Consider the following 26,879-nt stretch of genomic DNA (forward strand, 5'->3'; position numbering starts at 1 on the left):
CTTTAGCACATAGCTGTGTATACAGACCAGGAACCGCAAGCACAGTGGTAAATTTGATCACCTTGGTGTTACAGGTTCCTCCTTTTACTGTCTATCTTCACTTACTCCAAAATGTGGTAAGCCCACCCAATTCCCTTTGCCCCCCACATAACATATTTGAGGGGGCCAGGGATTCCCAAAGTGGATGCACATTGCCATTCAAATAGTGTGCATGTGCCATGTCTCATGATTAATGATGTGGGGAGGAGCTTATCTGCCCACCCATATTTTATTCAAGTTGGCACCCCTGATACATTCATAGGCCATCTCCCCAGCTTCCCACACATCAATTAAATCCCTGGGGAAGACACAATGTAACTCATGAAAAAGCATTGGGCCTTTTTTCAGATGAGGAAGTGGGAGGAACTTGAGGCAGTGGCAGAGTTACAGAGAAATGTTCAATTGAATGAAACACACACACATGCATCTTGTCTACCTTGCAATGGTGAAGGAATATCAATCCTGCACTCACTGAAATGGTGAAGAAATCCTAATAAAATTCTAAAGCATGTTTAGATTGAGGAAGAAAAACAGGTCCTCTTTTGCAGGGAAGAGAACTTTTGAGAAACCAGAGGACAAGTTTCTTCTTCCTTCTTCTTCTTCTTCCTTCTTCTTCTTCTTTCTTCTTCTTCTTCTTTCTTATTCTTATTCTTTCTTCTTCTTCTTCATTCTTCTTCTTCTTCTTTCTTATTCTTATTCCTTATTCTTCATATTTCTTCTTCTTCTTCTTTCTTCTTCTTCTCTTCTTCTTCTTCTTCTTCTTCTTCTTCTTCTTCTTCTTCTTCTTCACAATCAACCTTACACATGGAATGGCTATTCATAGCTACCAGTAGGATGACTATAACTCCACTCTCACAGGCAGTATGGATGTGACAACCAGTTTCTGGGAACTGATGGTGGGAAGAGTGCTGTTGTGTTCGGGTTGTGGGCTTTCCATGGGCATCTGGGTCGCCACTGTAAGAACAGGATTGTGGACTAGATGGGTCTTTGACCTGAAATGGCTGGGCTCTTCTTACATGTCCTTATGAAATGGCAGGTTGCGGTCCTAAAAGCAATTGGGAGGCACTGTGCTGTTGTGCTGCCATACTCTGTGCTGCCACAGCTATGCACATAAATCATATCCATTGGAATCAATGCAAAACACTTCAAATTGGACAAGTTTAGGATCTTTGTATAAGACAACAATTTATGTCATAGGTTGAATCATATAACAGTGGCACATAGAGTTTATCATAGTCACATAGTTTTTATGAGTTCATACCTTAGAGGCAAAGAATGGGTTTTGTTTTTATTAACACATGTTCCTACCTAATTGACCATTTGGGAAGAGGGAGGGAGAAATGGCTGTGATTTACGTAGCTTAAGAAATGTCTCAGAGCACCTCAGCCAGTCTGGTGTTCCCACAGTGACAGATGAGCAAATGCCCATGGGTGTTGACAGCATGGTATTTATGGTATTTCCTTCTGAGACAATTAACTAACATATGCCAAGACCATAGGGATTATCTTTGAGCTACACAGTATGTAACTTTATCTGAAGAGAAATATAATATTTTATAAGTTTGACAAACCATAAGAAAGATTAAATTGATTCATTCATTTTAATAATGTGGTTAGGGTTGTTGTTGTTTTTCCTGCCTTCTCAATAATATTTTCTCTTTGGCCTAAATAAAACACTCCACATGCTGCATTGCAAGCACCCCCCCTTAAAGTATTACATATTTATTTAACAATGTCACATGCCAGTGACTGAGCTTGTACGGAGTACACCGTTATCTAATACGATTGGCTGCATGTGCACCTATGTCCCAGTCTCATGAACACATATAGATAATCTAAATCCTACTGACTTCAGTTAGATTTGAGAAGGTCTAATAGTGTGTGGCAGTACAAGGTGCACAGAAAAAATGTACTTGGTCAAGGGAGCCATGGATCCAATAAAGTTGAAAACCTCTGGTGTGTGGGAATGCTGGTTGGACTGCGGACAAAGGTTTATGTGGAGCCAAACCTATTTATATTTATGATAAATACATTAAAAACAATGAAGAGAGTAGTTTCAAGGGTGGGTCTGGCAGAAAGTAAGTGTCCCTGCAAGAGGGGATAAGTAAAGGTAAAGGACCCCTGGATGGTTAAGTCCAGTCAAAGGCGACTATGGGGTTGTGGCGCTCATCTCACTTTCAGGCCGAGGGAGCCAGTGTTTGTCTACAGACAGCTTTCCGGGTCATGTGCCGAGCATGACTAAACCACTTCTGGCACAACAGAACACCGTGATGGAAGCCAGAGCACATGGAAATTATGTTTACCTATTTATCTACTTGCACTGGCCTGCTTTCAAACTGCTAGGTTGGCAGAAGCTGGGACAGAGCAATGGGAGCTCACCCCGTCGAGGGATTCAAACCAGGGATACGATATGGAAACTAGGGGGGGTGAGAGAGGGGGGGAGAGAAAGAGAGGAGAGGAGAGGAGAGGAGAGGAGAGGAGAGGAGAGGAGAGGAGAGGAGAGGAGAGGAGAGGAGAGGGGGAGTTGATATGAATAGAGATTTGACAACCTGTGCCTCAATAAGGTATTTGATGTGCTCCCCTCAGTTTCCTCCAGTGCCCTCTTACTGTATTAAGTATTGCCGCCACTCTCATATACACTATTCACAATGCACTATAGGGATGAGACACATTAAACAACCATTTTAGACATTTCTCAAGAAGTGCCAGTTTCTGATGCCCCCTGCTCTACAAGCATTTGTATACAGTACTGTCCATGGTACACTGAGCCAGACCATTGGTCCATCTATCTCAATCCCACCTCCCACGACTGATAGTTGCTTTCCAAGGTTTCTGAGTTGGGTATTTCCTGGCTGCACCTGGAAACATAAGGGATTGAACATGGTACCTTTTGGGTGCCCAGTAGATGCTCTACTACTGAGCTACATCCCTTCCCTAAAGCTGACTCATTTCCCCATGAGATTGGATGCACAAACTGTCTCATTATCAGAAGCTTTCCCCCCTTATCTGCATGTTGGTTTGGATCCAGAGATGTCTTTGAGAAAGTGGACAAGTACTTCTATAAGGCAGCACCTCAAATGTCTTCATTTCCTCCATCCTGCTGCATAGGCCATCTGGAGACATTGTGATTCCGAGGGCAATCTTTTACTTAAGACTTTCTGCTAATCAAAAATAATTTAATTGAAACAAAGTTAATTTTCCTCCAGTGCTAATAATAGTGAATAGTGAATGGTGCATGAAGAGAAGGGGGAAAGAGATTCTTGATATATCACGGAATATTTTCAAAGAGCACCCTCAGAAAAAGTGATCATTGGCCATAGATAACAATGGACAAATATGTTGCGCATGGTATGTTTTAACCGGCGCTTGAAAAACCGTGAATTATCATTATTATATAACATGAACTAACAATGGGAAGCTCTAGAGAGGACATTAGGTGAAATTATAGATGGACTCTTTGGCAACTAATAGATCCTTAATGGCTTTCCAAAACAGCCTATAATCTCTTGTGATGCTGTCTCTAGAGGGTTCTCTTGATATATTATGTAATAATTGTAGTCTCGGTTTGTATGTGCGCATATATATATATATATATATATATATATATATATATATATATATATATATATTACAGTCACACACACACATATCTATATCACAGTGTGTGTGTGTGTGTGTGTGTGTGTGTGTGTGTGTGTGTGTGTGTGTACACTGTTCACAAATTAATTGTAAAGCAACTGGGGGTTTCGGGTTTTTTTTTTTGGTCCGTGCAATCCCACTAGTTCATAGGATACAATGAGATCCTGGGCATTATGTAACAGGAATTGAAAGCCATTTCCACAACTGGGAATTGATAGAAGCAAAAGGAAACAGGTTGCTCTCCTTTATTATTAGAGGGCATCCCTTAAATCTGTCTAACTATCCCAACTTCCTACAAGTCCTACAAATGCAAACCCCACCTCCCGGGGGGGGGGGATCCCCCTCTCTTTTCCTTTTATTCTTTTCCTATGAAGTTCTGTGAAAGTCAAAAAACTGGTTCATTGCTTCGTGGTTTTTGTTTGATTCCCCCCCCCCATGCATTCTTTTACTGGATTGATGCTGGCATGAATCCCGCCTGTTTCTACTATTGATTTGTGTGCTCCAGTTGAACTTTCAGGAGTGGGGCACCTTGAAGGTTCAAGCCTCACCCTGGCTGAAAATGACGGGAGCCTTGTTGGGATTGTACTCATATTTCCTTGATGCAACTGATAATCTGAGCAGCTAAAGAGACATCCACAGGGCCTCCTTTCACCGTGGTAGGGTGAGGTGAGGTGAACAGAATTTATTTGAGTAGAAACCCAATGGACCCAGGATACAAACAGGCTGAAACATTTTGCAAAGACCTCTGATGGATACAGGGGCGTAGCAAGGTAAATTGGTACCCGGGGGCAAAAAATTTTTTTGTCAACCCCCCCCCCCGAGGCATGGGAAGGTCAGGTGGTACCCGGTGTGGAAAATTTCTTGTCAACCCCCCCCCCATTGATCCCCCCCCGCAAAAATGGTATTACGTTATTTCATATTTTCTTACAAAGGAATAATAACAAGTAATAATAATAATATTAAAAACTTTTATTTATATACCGCCCTCCCCGTCCAAAGTCAGGCTCAGGGTGGCTAACATCAGATACATAACATTGGTATAAAATCAAACAATCATTAAATTACCTCCTATAAACATCTCAAAATCAAATTAAAGTCTAATTAGATGGCTTTCCACGGGATTAGGGTTGGGAACAGTAAGTGTTCTCTGAAGTGAAATTTCAGCCTTCATGACATAAGAAAACAGCCAAGTGAACAGCTATTTTGGTGGAGGAGGGTCAAGGTATTAACCGATATGCATGAAATTTCATATATAGCTATATAATCCCTAGTATAGTAAGATAGGACCTTTGGATCAGGCATTATTTTTAAAAAAAATCAAATAAAAAATCAACATTTTTTTCCAAAAAAAAATTGTTCCTTGATTATTTGTCACCCCCTCCATTATGGAACATGGGGCGGCTCGCCCCCACACCCCCTTGCTACACCCCTGGATGGATATGATGTGGCAAATCAGCTGTAATTGGACTGCCCTGTTTTATTTTTTTCCTGTCAAAGTAGTCTCTGTCCTCCAGGGGAGTGGTGTGGGCCTCTAACCCTTTCTCTCATCTGAGGCAGATTTAGGGGAGTGGGTGCGGAGCCTCGGGGCAACCCAGAAATATGATGAAGAATGAAGCACAAGAGGTGGAGGGGCATCACACAGGGCACTGCTGGATTTGAGACCCCAAGATCTACCACTGCCCCCCACAGTGTTCCCCTGATCTAAACTGCCCCCTGTGAGACTGCCATTAGCCAACTGGGGGTAAATATAGAGAGAACTGCATCATCCTGCATGTTTCCCGGGGTGTGTGTGGGGGAGACTAAGAATAGATTTTTTTGGCATAAGGGTAAATGCTTATACTCTTCCTCCCTCAGGATCACTGCTTTGAATTGCAGAAAGCAAATGAGATTTGGCATACATTCCTGTTGTGTCTGATTTGACCTTGTTATGGGCCACTAGAAACTTCTCCTGAATCTAGGGTTGCCATAGTTCAAGAAGTAAAAAAAATCTGGACTCAAAACTATTGAGCTTTGGAAAAAAAAATCTCCCAAAAACTCATTGAGGTTTTTTTTGGGAAATGTACCTCAAAGTTGTTGAGTTCAAACATACACTTCCTGGTTCTGTCTGCCAAAACCCAGATATTTTTACCGATTTTTCAAAATTCCCTCCAAACAGTAATTTTTTTCATTTGAATCCTGGACATGTGGCAACCCTACTTGCATCCAAAGGAATGATTGCATTCATAACAAACTTGTTTATATCACACATACACACCCCACAAAAGATCCAAACTTTAAAAATCACCTTCAACTATATATTGTGAATATCAAAGAACTCTTCCAACAGGAAAAACTAACACAGTTTCCAATACTGTGATTTTTAAGATGAGTGCAATTACATAAATATTGTTGTAATTAGTGATTACCTCATGCATTAAAAGAAAAGGTTGGTGTTAACATGCAAGACACAGCAGAGTGATATCAATACTCATTTTACTGTTCAGATTTTTTTCTTCAAGGGAAAAAAAAGCTAATAGCTGTCAAAAATACCCATTATAGGCTAGTCTATAATTTGTAGAAGTCAAGTAATACATTTTTTTCTGAAGGTATAATGGATGCTCCATGGAGCAATTATTTTAGAAAGACAACTTCATCTCAGCTGTCTCATGCCAGCAGAACTATTTAAGAGCGAAGGATGCATAATTCACTATGGAAGAGCTGTCAGATTTGAGAATACCTTTAAATTATCAAAACTTAGCAACGCTAGTCAGTTATAATTATAATGGAAATGTAGTTTTCTGTCAATGTTATCACAGCAAACATCTCTCAAGGAACAATTTCCCGTGTTAAAATATTTTGTCAAAGTGACTTTTTGATTCCAAAGGGATACAGATTATCTAGTTTTATACCTGCATATTTTCCCCACAAATTGAATATAACAGCTTGCACTGAACAAAGCGGTAAGTACAAAAACATTGATAAAATCCCCTTTGGAAACCAGATTGTTACCTTGAAAGAATGGGTTGTCATCAGCTCCCCAGGACAGATAAAGCGATGCAGAAAAATATATTGTTTCTGTTATACAACATGACAAGACAGCTTTCCATCAGACTTCCAATTACATGATAGAAACAAATGTTCAGGCACAAGAAGAGGTCTTTGCTGGAGGTGAGCACACTGTACATGAAAGTAACTTATGGCCTCCATTTTTTCAGCTTGTTTTGGGCTACAAATGGGAGAATTTAGTTCGATCTGCATCTGAAAAGTGAAGCGACCTAAGTTGCTCTTTCTAGACTAATACAGAGATTGGAACACAATGAATTTCCTTCTACCCTAAAACTATGCAATTCAGTTCTTAGCTAAAAGGAAAATTACCAAAATGCATAAAAATGTATATTTTTTTGGAATGAAATATATTTAGAAATGCATGCATCAAGGCAAAATATTAAATAAATATGTATTTAAATTATTTTGATAGATTGTATTTAGTGTGTGTGTGTGTGTGTGTGTGTGTGTGTTGCAAGTTAATGTGAAAATTGGATGGAATGGATTATTTATTTATTTTGTATACCACTTTGATCCATAGATCTCGGGGCAGTTCTGAATGAAGACATATGAAATTGAGTCAGATTGCAAATAGGCTGGCCTGTCCACCCCTTCCTAAAAGTGCCTGAGAAGGATGTACTACTTCTCTCTTAGATACCCATATGGAGGGCACTTTGTTGACTTCCTCCATGTAGAAAAAAAGTATCATAGTTCAGTGGTAGAGAATCTGCATTGCATGCAGAAGATCTCAGGTTCCAAACTTGGCAACTCTGGTTAAGAGGGTCAGGGGTGCTTCTAGATGGCTATCCTGATTTGCTTTCAGGAGATTGGAAGACATTGCCTATTTAGGGAGCCTGCCTTCTGATTTGTGAGATGACATTGCATCAAAGCACATGTTATCATACACACACACCCTCCACCCATTCCTTAATGCAAAAAGTCTGATCTTTTGGGGAAGTGGGCTTGTTGCACAAAACCTCCCAACCTTCTGTAATTGTGCAATCTGAATTTGCTGGCATGTGGCTGAATCCCACCCCAAAATAGCAGCAGGCTGGAAGTGCCCATGGTGACAGGTAATGGGAAAGACCCATTGCTTTGGATTCAAAGTATGCCACACTGGGCTAAATAGTTTGACCTGATACAAAGCAGTTTCCTATATTCTGAGTTGGCTGCAGCAGCAAGAGAGGAAAGGGATAAGAACAGGAAAGGAAAGGAAAGACAGATGGGTAAATCAGCCAACATGAATACTGTATTCCACGGCAGTCACAGGCTCACAGCATGGATGTCAAATGCATTCTGAGTCCTCTTTTCCTTTCTGTATCCTCTTTCTTTGCCCATAGTCACTTTCCTAAACCTGCTAGATTATTAGCAAACAGACAAGAAGCAACAGATCCATATCAGAAAACATCAATTTCTGGTTTCTGTGGCTGCTGCCTCTACTGCACGATGTAGCATTGCATAACATAATACAAATTAAGTAGCTAAATTGGTTTCATATCATCTGATTTTCTGGCAGACTTTACAGTGTTAAGTATTTACTAAAAAGGCAATTGGGATGCACAGAGCATACTGAATTATAATTTATTAACACATCGACAGTAGTTGCACATATTATCTTCCACGACCTCACCTGTGTCCCCCCCCCCCCGGGTTAAATCCAGTCCTTTCCCAGTAGCACATCAACTTCTGGAATAGACAGAAGCTGCTTTGCTAGGCAAACGTCCAGGCTAATGATTTTACCTTTATTCTCCCCTCTCCTTCAGTTAATGCACCAACGTAATTGCTCAAATGGAGTTTTAAAATTAAGGCTATAAATAAAAAAATTGGGTTTTGCAGGGCATCACACTATGGACTTCTAATGAGTCAACAAAAACGGCAAGTTTCTCCTCTCTCAAACTCCACATGTAGGCAATTTACTAATAATGAATAATAAATATATTTTAATAGTTGCTGTGTTTCTTGTGTCACATATTTGATTTATAGCCAGCAAGGGAGTCCTTTTTCTCAGGTCACCAGTTGCTTTGGGGAGGCAGGGGGGAAGAGGTACCAATGATGAGCCACCACAAAGAAAAATGTCGGAAATGTAACTGAATAGTTTTTTTCCCTGAATAAGCAATTTCTTCTTCTAATATTGTCTATTTCAAAGATGAACTAGTAGCAATAAACAGTTTTTGCAATATCTAGTATATTTTCAATTGCATAATTGCAATTACCAATGCTAAGACTAAAGCAATGTTTATAAAAAAAACCACATCTCTGAAATGCTCCTGTTTTACAGTTTAGAGCAGCAGGATCCAAAGAGAGAAGTAAAAAAAAAACCTAAAAAAAACTCTTCATTTCTGCCTTGTGCATTCCTTTAACAATGTGTGGTATCAACAAATTGTAGTGATGGTCCCACTGCTTCTAAGTTTCATTAACTTTTGTAGGAGTGTTATGCACACTGTCAAATCAGGTGAAATCAGGAGGCTCATTTGTTACTCATATTACATTCTAGGATGGGTTAGCCAACCTGGTGCTCTCCAGATGTTGTTGGACACCAATGCTCATCGGACCCAGCTGGCATGGCCAATGGCCAGAGATTATGAGCACTGTTGTCCAGCAATACCCTGGTTGACTTCTCCCTGGCTTAGGGCTTCACCTGTCGGTCTTCTCACATTTGCATCACAACATTCAGTATCAGGCAACATTTGTATCTAACAAATTACCCCATTAGCAAAAGGACTTTGGCTTATACAACAAGTCTGGCTCTCCTTGCTTCCTTCCCAAAACTGTTCCAGAGGGTTTGAGGAAAACCCAGAGAGCTGGGCATGGGCGCATGGGATGGAGAGGAAGTCTCATTGTACAGGTGGAAGTCCTTGTGCTAGTGAGACAACTTGGGATGTTGTTTCCTCCCAATAATTAAGTACATGTAGGTATAACTGGATGCAGAACCAGAAGGGGGAAGGATCATTTGTTGCCACTGAAAAAACTCAAAGCAATTTGAATGTTTCCCTTTATGATAAAAAAGTTATGATAAGATTAGTGAAATGTCTCTGGGGAGCTTTGTACATCCCTAAAATTGTACCCCAAAGTGAAATTTGTGCATTGTTCCTTAGGTGAATTTGAGGGTTGCTAAATATTTTCCATAAAACGAGAAAGATTTCTCATGAGGACACCACATATCTTTCAGATACAGATACAGGGACAATCCTAACAGGCTGTGTTCCTAAACAATTTTCAGTAAAAATATATACCACAGAAATCAGTGGAAATTCATTCCATGTACGTATATTTGGGAAGACTATCTTATGTACCGATATACCTGTTTTAACTTCCACAATGCAAACAACAGATTACATCGAAGTGGTCAGAAAACTTTGACTGCATTCAAGCAGAATTATCTGGCTCTGGCTCACCAGCCATAAAAATGCCATTTTCTTTCCATAGTAAGCATGTGGTACTTCTGCTACAATGGTAACTTTGGCACATGTGAATAGTGCTGGTAAGAGTGACCAATGTCCCAACAATGCAAATGACACAACAACATGGCTAGGGTCACAGCAGATGCCCACACACTGACATTTAGACTTGTTTTGTGGTCCTTGCAGTAGCTACAAAACATAGCTTGATCACAGCATCAGGCAATTGGTTTAAAACCAACTAAAATGAGAAACTCTAGCATATATTTCAATGGTGGTTTGCTGACCTTGTCAATTCCGCATTTCCCCTTGGCTCATGGTAACAGTGACAAGGTAGGGAACAAAGGTTGCCAAGCTGTGTACACTGCAGTCCTATTCTGGGGTGGGTGGAGATCATGGAACTGAAATTTGCATAACTGGATATATGAGTGCAGCCATTCTAATAGTTATTACTGCTTAAACATGAGGTGTCTGAATCAACTCCATTAGTGTATTTCTGAATCGGGCATCTAGGATAGCTGTATTTTCTTTTCTCCACACCCCGTCTCATTTCAAAGTGTATTTATAATACAGCCTAAAAGTTTCTCAGGCCTGTTTCTTCGTCTAACACTCTAAAATTCGATTAATGGAGACATTCTAGCACTTACGTCAAGTTATGTTGCACATAAATGGGGATAAAAGGATTACTAGGCTATAAATCAATTGATATATTCGGAGGATATAAATCTCAAGGACATGGGGTTTCAATGTTAATGGAAATGCAGGATTTCATTGGCTAATCACAATTTAAATTCTATGCCACTACATCACTGAAGTTTTGAGGTTTTCCTCATAAAATACAGTTATGCTAACGAATAAAAAGCCATATATTATATACATATTGTCCCATGTATATTAGTCCCATTATTATAACTGAGGCTAATCTGGTGTAATTGCTAGTACTCCAGTTTAACTGCTGTCTGAGTGTGTTTATATCAGTATAATAAACTAGTAGGTCTGCAAGATTTAATCAATTATTTGCCACAATCAATCAACTATATCTTTAATCAGAGCCTATACATTGGGCTTCAGCTAATTGGTGGACTGGCAAGAAAGGAAAGACTAGAACAGTGGTAGAAGCCAATGTGATGCTCTACAAATGTTATTCGACTCCAATTCTCATTAGCTCTCATCTTCATGGGATGATGGGAGCTGTAGTCCAATAACATCTGGAAGTCACCATGTTTTAGGATGAGTGTATGTAAGAAGATTGCTCCCCTGAAAGTCCCATAAAAGCACTGGTTACAGCTTCCTGACCAGAATAATAAATTCCAGAACACAGTTTGCCTTTGAGGGTGAGGTGATGGCATTATACCTTACATCAGGAAAGACTCTAAGAACCAAAAGTGGACCATAAAATGGCCTGGCATCGCCCAGAATAGCATTTGATGCTCAAACTTATAGGGGGGAAATAGAGTGATAGAGTCAGGTGACAGCAGGAGACAGGAGAAGCTCAGAGATAGACCATGAGGTCAGGAATAGCCTTACAAAGAAAACAGAGAGATACCTAGATAGCTAGATAGATGGACAGTAGAAGCACTAAGGGGACAGAAAAAGAGCAGCAGAGAGCATCTTGTTTTCACAGGAGCCAACTAGATGCCTATGGAAGCCCACAAGCAGGATTTGAGAACAACAGCACCCTTCCCCAACTGTGATTCCCAGCACCGTTTTTTGAGGTTTACTATGTCCATTGGTGCAAGGATGCAGGTGGCACTGTGGGTTAAACCACAGAACCTAGGGCTTGCCGATCAGAAGGTTGGCAGTTCGAATCATACCTTCCCCAGTATGGTCAAACAACATGGATAAAGGGTCCTATGTTTGTCTTGTTTTCTGTGCCTCTCTTCTGACTCTCATGGAGGGTCTAGGGCTCAGGAGTCCCTGATGCATAGCAATTTGTAAGCAGCTCAGAAACCTACATGTTTAAAAAATAAACTAGAAAATGCAATAAATAAATTAAAGCATTATATATATATATATTAAAAATAAAATATAGAACTGGCAACCTTGTATTCAGCATTGCTCAGGAATTCTAAGGAAAAAAAAATCACTGTTGTTTTGAAATCAATGGTTAAAATCATTGAAGTTCTGAAAATTTCAGTCCAACATCTTGATTGAAAATGGCATCGAATCATAACCCCAAAACTGCTCCTTGATCTCAGGAACCATATCTTAATATCTTAAGAATTGACCAAATACAGAGCAAACAAACGGCTTTCAGGTTTTAATGAGTTAGTCAAAGCAAATAATTAGGATTTTGACATTTTGGTTTCAACAGGATTGCATTTGCAGCACTCCGAGTGTCTAAAATGAAATGCATTGAGGATTACATTGTCGCAAAGTTATTTTAAAGGGACTATCCACAGAACTGGAGAGCAGGGTGGAGTGAGTATAATAAAGAGCAACTGAAGTGTGTGTTATCTCCTTGGCTTTCTTTGACCCAGTGAATTCATTCTAATTGTTGTAAAAATGCCAATCAGAGAATATGGGAGTTGTTGATTATGCTAGATAAAGGAGGGGGGAATGAATAACAGTTTATGCCCAAAGGGTCATCTGTGAGTGCAATAACATTTCCCCCCGATGTAAGTAAAACCGAAAATGTCAAGTACTGTTAAGTGGCACGACTTGTGAAACACAATCAGCTTTTTCCTATATGAATACTGTAATGGGCATTTAGCTGAAGACTGTTTCATTTACTATTAAGGTGAAAAATTGCTTTCAACATGCTTCAAAGCTTTTGCTTTGTTCAAAGGAGGCTGCATTGTATGCTCCCCCCCCCCCCGAGTACTGTTCTACAGCCGACAAAGACTCTTGCAGGTTACATGATGTACACCAAGATACTCTATTTGAAATAATCGGAGTAAGCTGAGAAGACGTGCCCCTTAGCCACTGGAAGAGGATGTGGGGAGCTGGCATAGCAAGATATTAAATCATGCTTTGTTTTGTCCTTGCCAATTATGTTTAATGCCGGCGTTTAATATATCACCCAATTGTATTGCATTGTGGTCTTGATTTGTGCTGCCTAACCATAGTCCCATCCCTCTGATGTCATCTTGGTGATTGGCTGGAAGCCACAGTGACCAGGAAAACCAAGGCTTGCCACAAAATAAAATGACTGGGTTATATGTGTGTGTGTGTGTGTGTGTGTGTGTGTGTGTGTGTGTGTGAGAGAGAGAGAGAGAGAGAGAGAGAAATAATAATGAAATGATTAATTTTAAACCAAGTTACCGGTAAATAAAATACTTCTATGAAAGACTAGAGGTCATTTCCAACTGTTACTTCATAGTGTATTCCAGCAGAAAGCCAGTGAGGCAGAAGAGGAGAAACCCTGTAATGAAAAAGTTTTAAATAAATCATTAATCCCTACCCCCACCCCCCATAGCCCAGCATTTAGAAGGATCCTAGCATTGCCTGACAATGCTGGAATCTTCTCAAGGGCAAAGCACTACTCCTTTTATCAAGCAAGCAATGGAAAGCAGCACCTTTTGACATCTGATTTGTTGGGAACAGATGGGCAAAACCTGGATGCTTCCAATAACGGAAAAGGATTTTGGATCGCCCCGCCCAATTACAGCCTTATTCATTCACGCTAGGACTTATGGGAGTTGTAGTCCAAAACATTCAGAGAGCGCCAGGTTGGCGAAGGCTGCCATTCACAGCCTATGAACACAGAGAGAGGCCGCTGGGCAGTCTTAACTACTTTGGAGACTTCTGTTTTTTCTTCCGAAACACAATCCTTTATCATGCTTTAATTAATTACAAAAGTTAAAAATTAAATCTTTCTTCTGTCCTTCATAATAATCCCCCAGATCAGTTTTTTGTCCATATTAATGGAGAACACATTCCCAGTAAGATTTAATTTCAAACTTTCATAATTATGGTTAAAATTAAATATTACTGTGGGCTGTATTACACATTAGCAGGAATGAAAGCCAGCCTAGGAGGATTATCAAACAGGACCCTAGTATGATTTCCCCCCTTTTTCTTTTGTAATTAATTAAAATCTTGGGATAGCAATCTTGTTGGGGGGGTGAAAGGGTCCTCATTAACAAAAAAGACCCCCAAAGTATTTTTTTATTGTTTGAGAAGGCATGCTGAGCTGCAAAGCATACTCTAGGAAACCTTTAAAATATATCACAAAGAAGGTACAGCTAGCTTTGAGCTGGTTCAGCTTTGGCAGGAAAAAGATAAAAAATACTACAGGACAGGTATGTTCCTTATATATGCATGTCCTAGATTTATTACATATCACCAAAGGCAATTATCTCTCCATTTAAATTAGAGTGGCCAGATTCAAATGTGGTCAGAGCTCCTGCACATTTAATTTGTGTAGAAGTAGAGATTTCAGCAGGTGCAGCCTGCATGGTTTGGGCATCCATCTGCCTAGGGTGACAATGTAGGAGTGCACCTTTGGGGTGAAGTCAAACTGTTGGAAGGTTGCAGTACCTGCTGTGGCTGTAGAGACCAATATGGACAGAGGTGTTTCGCTGCGGCTGAGGCAGATGGAGGTGTCTGGTTGTACTGCTGCGGATGCACCATGGCGTTTCTTCTCTCTTTGCTCATCCCAGCGGTCATTTCTGCTCCGGTCACTGCTACTGATACACGTCCCGAGGCACTGCAGTAATCCGCAAAGGATTCCCACAGGGCGGGGTTGATGTCGCCAGCCTTCATTTGCAGACATCTTTGTAGCACAGAGTTGGTCTGCCAATGGGCATTGTGCGGAAGCCAGCTCCTTGGGGATCCCACCATCTTCCATTCTGTGGACTTGACCAAGTGTGAACATGCTGGGAATGTGGGCTTGAGAGAGCTCATATATGTTTGGAATTCTGCCCTGCTATGTGATGACAACCCTAGACAGCATCTTAAAAAGCAGAGACATCACCTTGCTGACAAAGGTCCGTACAGTTAAAGCTATGGTTTCCCCAGTAGTGATGTACTGAAGTGAGAGCTGGACCATAAAGAAGGCTGATCGCCGAAGAATTGATGCTTTTGAGTTATGGTGCTGGAGGAGACTCTTGAGAGTCCCATGGACTGCAAGAAGATCAAACCTATCCATTCTGAAGGAAATCAGCCCTGAGTGCTCACTGGAAGGACAGATCCTGAAGCTGAGGCTCCAATACTTTGGCCATCTCATGAGAAGAGAAGACTCCCTGGAAAAGACCCGGATGATGGGAAAGATTGAGGGCACAAGGAGAAGGGGACAACAGAGGACGAGATGGTTGGACAGTGTTCTCGAAGCTACCAATATGAGTTTGACCAAACTGCGGGAGGCAGTGGAAGACAGGAGTGCCTGGCGTGCTCTGGTCCATGGGGTCACGAAGAGTCAGACACGACTAAACGACTAAACAACAACAAATGTGTCCAGTTCAGCACTGATGGAGAGATTGCTGGTATGGTGGAACCCAGTTAGACAAAATTGTCTACCACTTCAAGCATGTGGTCATCACTGTTGATGTGTGGAGTGCTGGCGATGTCCCGACCCAAGATGTTGGTCTTCGTCAGGCTGTTAGAAAGGCCAAATTGTTGATGAGTCATCATAGAGCATGGGTAGGCAAACTAAGGCCCGGGGGCTGGATCCAGCCCAATCGCCTTCTAAATCCAACCCGCGGATGGTCCAGGAATCAGCGTGTTTTTGCATGAGTAGAATGTGTCCTTTTATTTAAAATGCATCTCTGGGTTATTTGTGGGGCATAGGAATTCTTTCTTTTTTCTTTTTTTCTAAATATAGTCCGGCCCCCTACAAGGTCTGAGGGACAGTGGACCGTCCCCCTGCTGAAAAAGTTCGCTGACCCCTGCCGTAGAGCTTCCTCAGAGTGCACTGCCATCTGCAAACATCATCTCTCGGATAAGAACCCACCTTCCTTTTGTCTTGGTGCAAAGACATGCCCCCTATGCCCCTGGGTCAATCACCCCAGCAGCCCCCCACATGCTACACCCCTGATCCTTTGCAACATTGCAAAAGGTTCTGGGGTGAATGTTTTGATTCACCCGCTGCTGCTGCTGCTGATGCTTTTACTTGGGGCAGTTGTGAGTGGAGGCAAAGATGTTCCCCTGCCTGCAATGTGCTGACATGGTTGAGTGCATCATATGTTCCCCACAAAACTGCTGCCACTGGTTTGTGTGGCTTGCGTTTTGGCAAGTCACTATGCTTCGGAAGTGACTTTTCCCTGTAGTTAAGGCTGAACTGCCATGTGCACTTGTAAATTTCTCAAGCATATGGTTCTGTCTGTCAGCCTTCTGGACAACTGAGAGCATTTATCAGTTGCTTTTGGGAGTCCCTGTGACCTGTCTTGTAATGAATTCTGATGAATTTTCTGGGAAAGGTTTGAAATGCTTCCCGTTAAACTCTTGACATAGCATCCCAAGCAGCCGGGGGGGGGGGGGAGGTGGAGAGAGAGAGAGAAAGAATGTTTCTGGCACATATTTTATTAAGCCCTTTAGGTCCTCTTACAAGAGAGGAAATACCAATTAACGTATAATTTAGCAGAACAAAATATTATCCCATTTCAACCAGTACCCACTTCCTTGAAGTTTATTCAAGCATTAATAACCATTTAATGCAATTTAACTACACTGAGGTATCCGTTACATTAATATCATATATCCATCAGGAAATTAGAGTTTTGTCTCCATGAATTTTGTATTACAAGAAAGTCTTTATGATTTTATTCTGCACTTTATGGTGGGTAATTTAAGTTTTAAAATGGTTCAGATAGCTTCCTAGTTGCTCTTCTTCTACAGTGTATTACGACTAACAAATTGTTACTGATGTTAAAAGATCATGAACACATCATTTATTAAGCAGCACTGTATAGATAACTTCCAGTAGAGCACTGATGTTTTTAATCGTTAAGCACCAGGGATTTAAAAAGAAGAAGAAGCCTTGAGACATTTAGGCTCTTTCACATCCAGTCCTCTCAAAGTTTCTGGAAGCCTGAAAACCTTTGGTTTTCTCCAGTCACTACCCCAGGGATGTCAAAAAGAGTGGTAAGGTCCCCATGCCTGCCATCATAGAATTCACAAGCAGGAATGGAAGAGTACCAGATTTCACTGGGATGCATACTTAGAACTTTCTTTTAAAGGTAGACTGCAGCTGCGTACTATGAAACTTAGTGATGATAAAAAAGAGTACCTTTGAGCATATTCAGAGTCCCCCCCCCCCGACATATCGGCATTTGGTTTAAGAGTCAAAACACCCAGGGAAGAGATTACAGCTTCTAGGTTGTCTTAAGGGCTAATGACTTTCTAATATTATGGCAAGTCTGCTTTTAGTTATGTTGTCAGCGGTTCAAATTCCCATCAGAGGGTGAGTTCCATTTTTCGTTCTCAGCTCCTGCCCACCTAGCAGTTCGAAAGCACGTCAAAGTGCAAGTAGATAAATAGGTACCACTCCGGCGGAAAGGTAAATGGTGTTTCCGTGCACTGCTCTGGTTCGCCAGAAGCAGCTTAGTCATGCTGGCCACATGACCCGGAAGCTGTCCGCAGACAAACACTGGCTCCCTCAGCCTATAGAGCGAGATGAGCGCCGCAACCCCAGAGTCGTCTGCTACTGGACCTAATGGTCAGGGATACCTTTACCTTTAAAGCTATTGCAACACCTATTTGAAGCTGTTGGGAGTGGCCATTAAAGGAAAGAAAGCATAGAGTTAGCAGTACGCAGATGACACCCAGCCCTATTTCTCTGTTACATCTGAGTCAGGTGTGACAATGCATGTTGTGGATTGGTGCCTAGACACAGTGGTAGGCTAGATAAGGGCCAACATGTTGAGACTCAATCTTGACAAGACAGAGGCTTTGTAGGTGGGCTGTACCTTCTGGTCTGAGAACTGGGAAGATTGTCTGTTCTGGTCAGAATTTCACTCCCCTGAAGGAGCAGGTGTGTAGTGTTAGGATACTTCACGATCCATTATTGTCACTGGAGAGTCAAATAGCTGCTGTGGCTATGAGCACCTTTTTCCAGCTTGGGCTTCTGTGTTAGCTACAGCTGTTCCCTGATAGTGATTGCCTGGCCACAGGGCTCCAACCATTGGTAGCCTTGTGGCTGGATTGTTGTTATGTTCTCTGTGTGGAGCTGCCTTTAAGCTTGATCTTGAAGCTGTAGTTTGTTCAGAATGCAGTGGTTATGTCACCGTGTGGTGCTATCTACTGGCAAATATGTGACACCACTTCTGATAAAACTGCATTGGCTGCCAATTTGCAACCTGGGTAGGTGTTTCTGATGTATAAAGCCCTAAAGCTAAATGAGGGAGCATCTTTTCTTGTATAGACCTGCCCATTGGTTGAGATGTCTGGATGAGGCCCTCTTGACAGTGCTGCAGCCTGCCGAGATCCTGCTTGTGGCTACCTGGTGGATGGCTTTTTCGGTTGGATTGCTTAGCTTACTGAATCATCTCCCCACTGATACAAGGCACTTTGAGATATTTTATTATGATGATGGAATTACTGGTTTCATGGCACTAACCAATGACTTATTTCTCCCGCCAGGCATTGGTCACATAATACCAAACTTTGGTAGTAATTATCTAGCTTACTGTGAATGTTTGTGCATTTATTATATTGTAATGTTTTTATTTTATTGAGAATGTTGTTGTGAACCATCCTGGGTTTTTTTTATTTGAAGAGTGGCAAAAATGCATTTTGAATAAACTAAAATAAGTAAAATTGGTTTCTTTAATGTGTAAATGGTGTTGTTAACATGTGTAGTCCTGTTCTTCATGCCTCCTGGAAGCTAGATCAGATTATTATTGCTTTTTAAAAATGTCATATGGGAAATGTTTCTTTAATTTGTTGCATGCATTGTTGAAATTTAAAACCAAATAGTCATGATGCTGCTAAGGAAAATAAATTGAATTAGACTTTAGCTCCATCGTACTTTGTTCTGTCTGGCGGGCTCATTTGTGTTTTTGTTCACCCCTGTAACTAATAGCACCTTTTCAGTCTCAATTTGATATGGTGTCCAGTTCTTGGTGGGGGGGGGGGAGTGCCAAGTATGAAGCTTTGGCTATGGCAGAATTTCATCACCAAACTGCTGGACTGTAGTGTGTGCTTTCCCACAGCACCCTGTTATTCTGGCTGGCAGAAGACCAGTTCCAGAAGGAGCTCCAGTTAAGCACTGTGCCCAAACCTGTCCCCTAATTTACTGAAAGTTTTATTTCCCTGCAAAACAGACTTCCATTTTTCCATATGTGTCTTTTTGCAGAGTATAACAGAATGTACTTCTATTTTCAGCGGATGCAAGGTTGAGCTTATGGGAGGGGTGTGTCTGTATATTGAGGGCTCCCTCAAAAATTCCTACTCAGATCCTTCAACAGGCAATTGGCAAAGCCCACAGCACAAAAGGGATGGAGGGAGGGTGCTGCAATATAAAAGAGGTGAGGTTTTGGGGAGGAGCAGGTATATATATCCCTGCTCCCTCCCGGTTTGGATTGGTCAGTTGTCCACTCATGCCACCCCAACTCTCCTCCCCAGGGAGAGACCATTAGAGTCATCCCGATATAAGAGTTGGAACGGCATTATCTGTAAGCAGTTTGACCATCCATTCAGAAAGAAGCTTCTATCTACAAACATCTGATGAAGAGACAACCTATGCAGATTTTTTAAAATAAAAAAACTTACAGGAGTCACATAAACTTAATTGCTTGGCAAAGGTTAAATAATATGATACCTCCATACAATATTGGGTCATAATAAAGATTGGAATGTCATGACTTTCTCCTTGTTGTTTTGCAGTTTTTCTTTTCAATGCACTGGCTTTTTGTTTAGTGTCAGTTTTCCACCCCCTCCTTTGCCCCCATAATATTAGCAGATCTCTGTGCAAAATCACTTTTCCTGAGGGCATTACTTAGCCACTCTATCCACGTAAACAAGAAGAATACAGAGTCAATGAGAAAAGGGTGTGCATTAAGTTTCTTTTTACTGACAGGTTCAGTGGAGAATAAAAAAAAATCTGTCATATTGTTGATATGTATTTCCTTGTTGTGCCTTTTGGCATCAATGGCTAATTAGATGAGCCCAAAACTGCTTTTTCTGCAAGTCTTTTCAATCCTTTCATTCTGTTTATTTGTCCAGCAGGCTTTGGTCTTATTAAAATTTCCCTATTGGAGAGAAGAAATATATAGGCCAAATTCTGTTTAGAAGTTCAGAAGTGTCATTTTGCCAGAGGAAGGTGTCACCAAAGGATGATGTTTTGCAAGGAGGGACACACACACACACGGACATACTTTGGTCAGTTTGAAGCAAGAGAAAGCAACTGGATTGCCAATTTATTTATTTCTGCGAAATTCTGTACGAGGGTTTGATACAATATTCTATAGGAAAGAAGCACCACATGTGTATATATCATGTGAGTCAATTTTACATCACTGCATTCAAGTTGAACTTTGTTATTTGATTTATAATTAAATTTAGGCAGGTTTTTGTTTTTTTAAAAAATGACTTCCATATGAACCTTGTCAAATGTCTGTTCAAATAGCATGTTCACTTCATATGGTGGTCCGTTTGCCATACATACCTATATACTTGAGTATAAGCCTAGTTTTTCAGCACACTTTTTGTGCTTTAAAAGCTGCCCTCGGCTTATACTCAAGTCAACCATTCCTTAAGAAGTGTACAAGAACGGTGGTTCTTTACTCTCCCCAGGCAGCTTGTTCCATTCCTGAACTGCTCATATAAATGCAAACTTTAGACCCCAGAAGGCAGAAAGCCTATCAGTTAAGGAAGTATTAAAACCCCACAGGTGCTCACTTTCCCTGGCTCCTGCTTAAACAGGACAGGATCCCAGCCTTCTCTGTATAACACAAGGGAACATTGCGCTGTGGGTTAAACCACAGAGCCCTAGGGCTTGCCAATCAGAAGAATGGCGGTTCAAATCCCCGTGACGGGGTGAGCTCCACAGCAGCAAAGGGGGAAGAGGAAGGAGCAGCCCGAAGGGCTGCTTTCGGGCTGCTCGTTCCTCCTCCTCCTCCTCCTCCACAGCGGCAAAGGTGAACCGGCTTATACTTGAGCCGATAAGCTTTCCCACATTTTTGTAGGGAAATTAGGTGCCTCGGCTTATATTTGGGTCGACTTATACTTGAGTATATGCGGTACCTCAAAATGAAGATGTGAGACGAGGAATGAGGATGGTGGTCACAACTTTATTAGTTCTACATACTAATGATCTGCATAAGGTGCAATTAAAACTTGAATTTCTCAAGTGGACTAGACACCCATTGTCTCCTCACAAGGGCAGCAATACCCTGGCTCAATACCTGGTACCTATTGTTTCACTAGTGCAAGCCTTTCATCAGCAAGTCACCATAAAGCTAAGCCAAAGAGGCACCTGTTGACTCCATCCTGGTCAGTGTCCATAAGGGTGAAGCCCATGTGGTCCAAGAACATCTCACCAATTCTTATGAGCTGGACATCAATGGGAGGTAGTTTGGTTAAGTGCCCTCCACCTAGAGGATGACTACAAGTATTCGCCAGGGAGCACTGCCATCATATTCTTTCTGATAGCTGTGACAGAGAGATGCCCAGCAGCCAAATAAATTACCCCACCCAGATCTGATTGAGCAGTATAGAGGAAATGAAAAGGGGTATCAAATTGTATATCATGGAGAACTAAAAAAATCCCAACTCATCCTCTGAAGACTAATCCTACTCTACAGTAAGGGTGAGTGGGTTGCCACCCTTTACAAGAAGTGAGGTCATCCAAATCAGCTGTATGGAACATTTGGTCCTCCAGATGTTGCTGAACTATAACTCAACACCATCCCTTCCCATTGGTCACACTATCTGGAGCAGATGGGAGTTGCAGTTCAACATTTGGAGGGCCTCATCTGGTCTGCTCGAAGAGCACTGAAGAGCTCTGGGTGATTCCACCCTCCCACCCCAAATTAAACCAGAGAAGCATTAGAGTGCACACTGGTCCTTTGGTTAGGAAAAAGAAAAGAAAAAGGGGGTAGGGATGAGGAGGTCATGGTTATCTTTCGCATTTTAAGATTGTGTAGTTGTGTCCAGGTGACAATATCTTAAAATGTCATTGTATCGAATTAAAAGAAATGAAAACTGCCCCAAGAACAGTAATGAAATGAAAGGTTTTTTTTTAGAGAGCATGTCTTGAGTTTCTATAAAATATTATTTAATCTTTCTGTGGAGAACCAGGAGGTGGGGGAGGGAGGAATATATTTACACTGTCACGATGTCATTAGGACAGCTTTAAAGAAAGTGGCTTGAATATTGCAGCCAAAATCTTTCTGTGCCAACATAAATACTGTCTTATAGAAAAATATGAATAGTATAGAACATATGGGGAAACGAAAGGTCATCAACTTGCTTGAAATGTTTAAAAAGTAGTCTCAGAAGAAACAGGAAATTTGGATGGGCTTTGTCTGTTTATGACAAGATAGATATAAAATTAACTTCTGAAAAACATTTTTTCCCCATCTTTGATGCAAACTTGTCAAAATAAGCACAACACCTTTTGTCACAAACTTTTCAAAACAAGTGAAATGGTGTGGTTGGTGCCATCTCATAAAATTTTGTGCAGCCTTCATACGACATAGTGATAATCAGGAAAACTAATATACAGAGGGAAGCTGAGAAATGAAAGATGCTAAAAGTCCTGAATGGGATTGCCACAAAACCAAGAGAATATTACTGTGTATCTGAGTGTTTGAAATGGCTCCTCGTAATCTGCTGCTTTTCTCGTGAGATGCATCGCATGACAAATGACAAGACGTGGCCTTATGAAATTTCAGTTTGAAGCCATTTTCATACCGCAAATGCAAATTAGACATAATATGTGCCTTTTGTCAACCACATTTTTCGGTAATCTAATTGTATCACACTAATGAGACCTGGGTTAGGAAATGCACTCAGATTCCTATGCCCCAGGTCAGAGGAGATCGAGAATGCTGCACAGCAGATGCGCTTAATCTCAAGGGGACGGCAGCTGCATCATCACTTGGGCAAGCCAAGCAGCTCTGGCTGTGGAGGGAGCCACACAGCAAAGTGCCACCCTGCTGGCCAGCAGCACAAACAGTGGGATACTATAAAACAAGAGAGAAGTGTTTCTCCTGGGAGGTTTGTGTTTTGTGTTTGCGTTGCCCACTTCTTTTGCCTCCCATTGTGATTCCCTAAATCAAAGGGAGAAGTTCCTGCTTCCTGACCATCAGGATCATAAGTCTTGCTTATCATTGCTCACATCCAGGGCTGTCTTCTTTCCCCTCAGAGTTGATTTTGGTGGCATGAGGATGTACTGGATGCAGGATTCAGATGGTCACATGTCCATCTGTGAATGGACATTGCTAGAAGTGAATGGAGGGAGATAAAGCACAATATTAGTGACGGGGTTGAGCTATCGTTTTAATTCTGCTTACAACTTCAAATGAAGTGATTGGTGCCTTCATATCAACACTTCAAGTTCTAGCATGGAAGCAGCCTCAATCTGCAATACTCTGCACGCTTCCTAAGGAATAATCCCCAGTAGTTTATAGGGCTTACTTCGGAGTGAACCATACATATGGGATCAGCTTTAAGAAATGTAGCCTAAGATGGTAAATTTGAAAAAGTGATAGTTGCAAAGCCATAGCAAGATGAGCTCGGTGTTTTCTATGCCTGGCAGATGAGTATTGCGTTGCACATTAACAATCTCACAGAACTGATGAATAGTTGTTTAAGAGGGCTATTCTGTCCCTGCCTGCTAAACTTGTATGGTTCTCTGGAACCTGCAAAAGGGATCTGTGTGGAAACATGGGACAGGAGCAAGGGGATTGGGCATTTATTGTGAACATCAGTATCCAGGTTTCTGCAGCCAAAGTGGTTCAATAGGATCAGCTGTGTAACACTATCTAAGGTCTTCCCTACAGATGGAGATGGGGGTTCCTAAAAACAATTCCATATAGGAAAAAAACATGTTTTCATTTTATTATTTTCCCACTGATGTGTTTGCCACCCTGGACTCCTTTGAAAGGAAAGGTGGGATATAGATTTAATAAGCAATAACAAGAATTTATATCATGCAGTTTCAAACATATTATTCAACTCTTCTGGAATTATAAACCTTTCTTTTATTATTTTTGTTTATATCAAAGAATTTATAAACTGCTTAAGAAATATAAAACTACACACACACATATCCAGCTAGCAAAATATTTTTTTTACAAACCACAAATCTCTATATATTTAACTGGTTGATAGGCTTGAAATCTTATATTTTATATTTTATGCTCTCTATTAAATGTATGGAGAGGACTGACAGCTTAGAAAGAATGCCCTATGCATATCAGTAGAGAAAGATAAGGGGGGTGAGTCTATTTTGTTACTCTGCCCATTTTATAGCTTATCTTAGAAATGTGGGTGCTTTATTTTTTGGATGGCTTAGCCGAAATCTCTGTCCTGTCTTCCTATATTGTTTCTACGAGCAATGCCCCCCCATGGTTTGTTTTGTTTTCTGGGCAGATTATAAGGATTCTGGTGCCGTAGGTTCATCATGAGTGTGATGCACAATGAGTATCAGCTGCTGTCGAGAAGATTATTTTTGGCTCCGGATTTTGGTATTTCTTTTTTAGAGAATTAATGAGCCCCTTTGTTTCCTTCTTCCTTCTTTTATATATACAAGGAATGATTATCTTGCCCATGTTGATTTTTCTCAAGATGTATACTGCAGGCCTTTTAGCAAGGTCACTGATTACTAGCTAGCTAAGCGCAAGGACAGCTAGCTATTCTGTTCCATTCAGCTATTCTGACTATAGACTGTGTGTGTGTGTGTGTGTGTGTGTGTTTGTGTGTGAAGATGAGGCCTATTGGTCAGGACAAAAGCCCATCTATCCCAGCATCCTGTTCTCACAGTAGCCAACCAAATGTGCATGAGAAGCTCACAAGCAAAACCTGAGCGCAACAGCACACATCCCACCTGTGATTCCCAGCAACTGATAATGTAATTGTATTATATGTGGTAGTGTACATTGATATTATAACTGTTATTATACATTATGGTACACCTACATTATGCATACATACATAATGACAGTAAACATATTCATTGTTGTAAAAACAGAGTCATTCCTCCTTTCTTGTAGTACCTCCTGGCCAGTACCTCCTATAGTGCTCACAGAAGTTCTCAGTAAATATCCCCTCAAAAATCTGCAATACACAAGAGACTGTTTGCTCTTCCTGTTCAGTTCCTGACAGCACTAGCGCAGCCTCCCCTATGCTGAAACTATTATTATACACCGTTGTGGCAGTCTGTTTGTGACAGATCATGAATGTACCCTCCACCACAACACCCATTTTGTGACTGACATCCAACATTCAGTATGTGCCCATTGGTCTCAAAAGGCTGGCATACCCCTAACAGATGACAAAGGCTGAAGGCCTTGTGAAAGGGTAATAAGGCTTCCCCTACATGTTCCTCTCTCTGAGTTGGTCATTTGTACTCATCCATTACTATCTATATGCAGTGCTTGAAATAGGATTTTAAGAATAATCTTATTTGCTGAGTGGGTTCTTTGTATTTGATGAGCAGCAGATGGGAAACTAGATTCTTTCGTTAGTACATTGCCATGAAACATCACTTTTGCGCACAAAAAAAGTTGCTTCTTGCTGACATTTGTTTTGCAAAAGACTGAAGTTCAGTGTGTATTTTCTTGAAAGTTTATACTGAAATTCCTGGGAGCCATTGGGTTATTCTAATGCTGTAAACACTTTAATACTCAACTCATAGGCTTGCTCTTTTAGTTTGCATTGCTACAGTATGTTTCACTATCAGATTATGTGTCTTCTTTTTCTTTTTTGCTTTGCTGCAGTCTATGAAAGCAGCCGCAATATCACAGCTTTCTGATTAACTAAACAACTAATAAATGAAAGGACATAGTAACTCGCCATCAGCCTTGTATAAATATGAAAAGCTTATTTTTCTTCACTAATAGATACACATAACAATGAAATGTTTCCAGTAACTTATAAAGGAATGACTGAGGAATCGGCTTCAGAAAAGCTCTTTTACAATGACCGCACACCGTGTCGACTGCAATATTTGTGACATGTTTGCATTGTTATTTGGCTGCAAACAGAATGAAAAGATCTGTCTTCAGAATTTAAACAGTGAGATTGTTTCAGTTTATATAACCAATCTAAGTCCCAGGACAGTAAAAATCAACAAGCTTGAAGAGACCCCACAGCTAAACAAAGCCGGGGATGATTTTGAGCAGGGGCAGATTAATTGTTGAAAAGCAACCTCTGGCTCCTGTTGGAATTTTTGGAGGATATAATGGAAGTTTGTGTCCGGGTATGTCTGTGTGAAAGAAGCATAAGTAAGGAGACTGGTGCAGGCAATATTTCTGTGCTGCTGAAAGAAACACAAACACACTTTAACAAATACCAGTAACAATAATATTGTTGCATGCCTCCCCAATCTCTGAATGGTCTGAGAGTCTAGGGGTTCCTGGATTTTACCCAGAGTTTATATTTCCTTTTGGGAATGTGGCACAGTAGGGGCTGTGGTGTCTTCAGTATATATGTTTTATTTACATATATATACAACCTGAGCCTATGATAGAGGGGGTCCCAGCATCAACACCCCAAAAGGTTCTTCTTTCTCCAAGAGCCACAGCCTTGGATTCAAGCAGAGATATGGCATGGCTCACTCTCTCCGCTTGCTTGTTTCTAGGTCACATCACTGCTCTCACACTCTCTCCCCTAAACCCTGGTTTTATTTGTTGAAGGAGGGGCGCCACCCATTTGCTGTCTCCCACCAAGCCCC

The sequence above is a fragment of the Lacerta agilis genome, chromosome 1, assembly GCF_009819535.1.
Source record: "Lacerta agilis isolate rLacAgi1 chromosome 1, rLacAgi1.pri, whole genome shotgun sequence".
NCBI lineage: Eukaryota > Metazoa > Chordata > Lepidosauria > Squamata > Lacertidae > Lacerta > Lacerta agilis.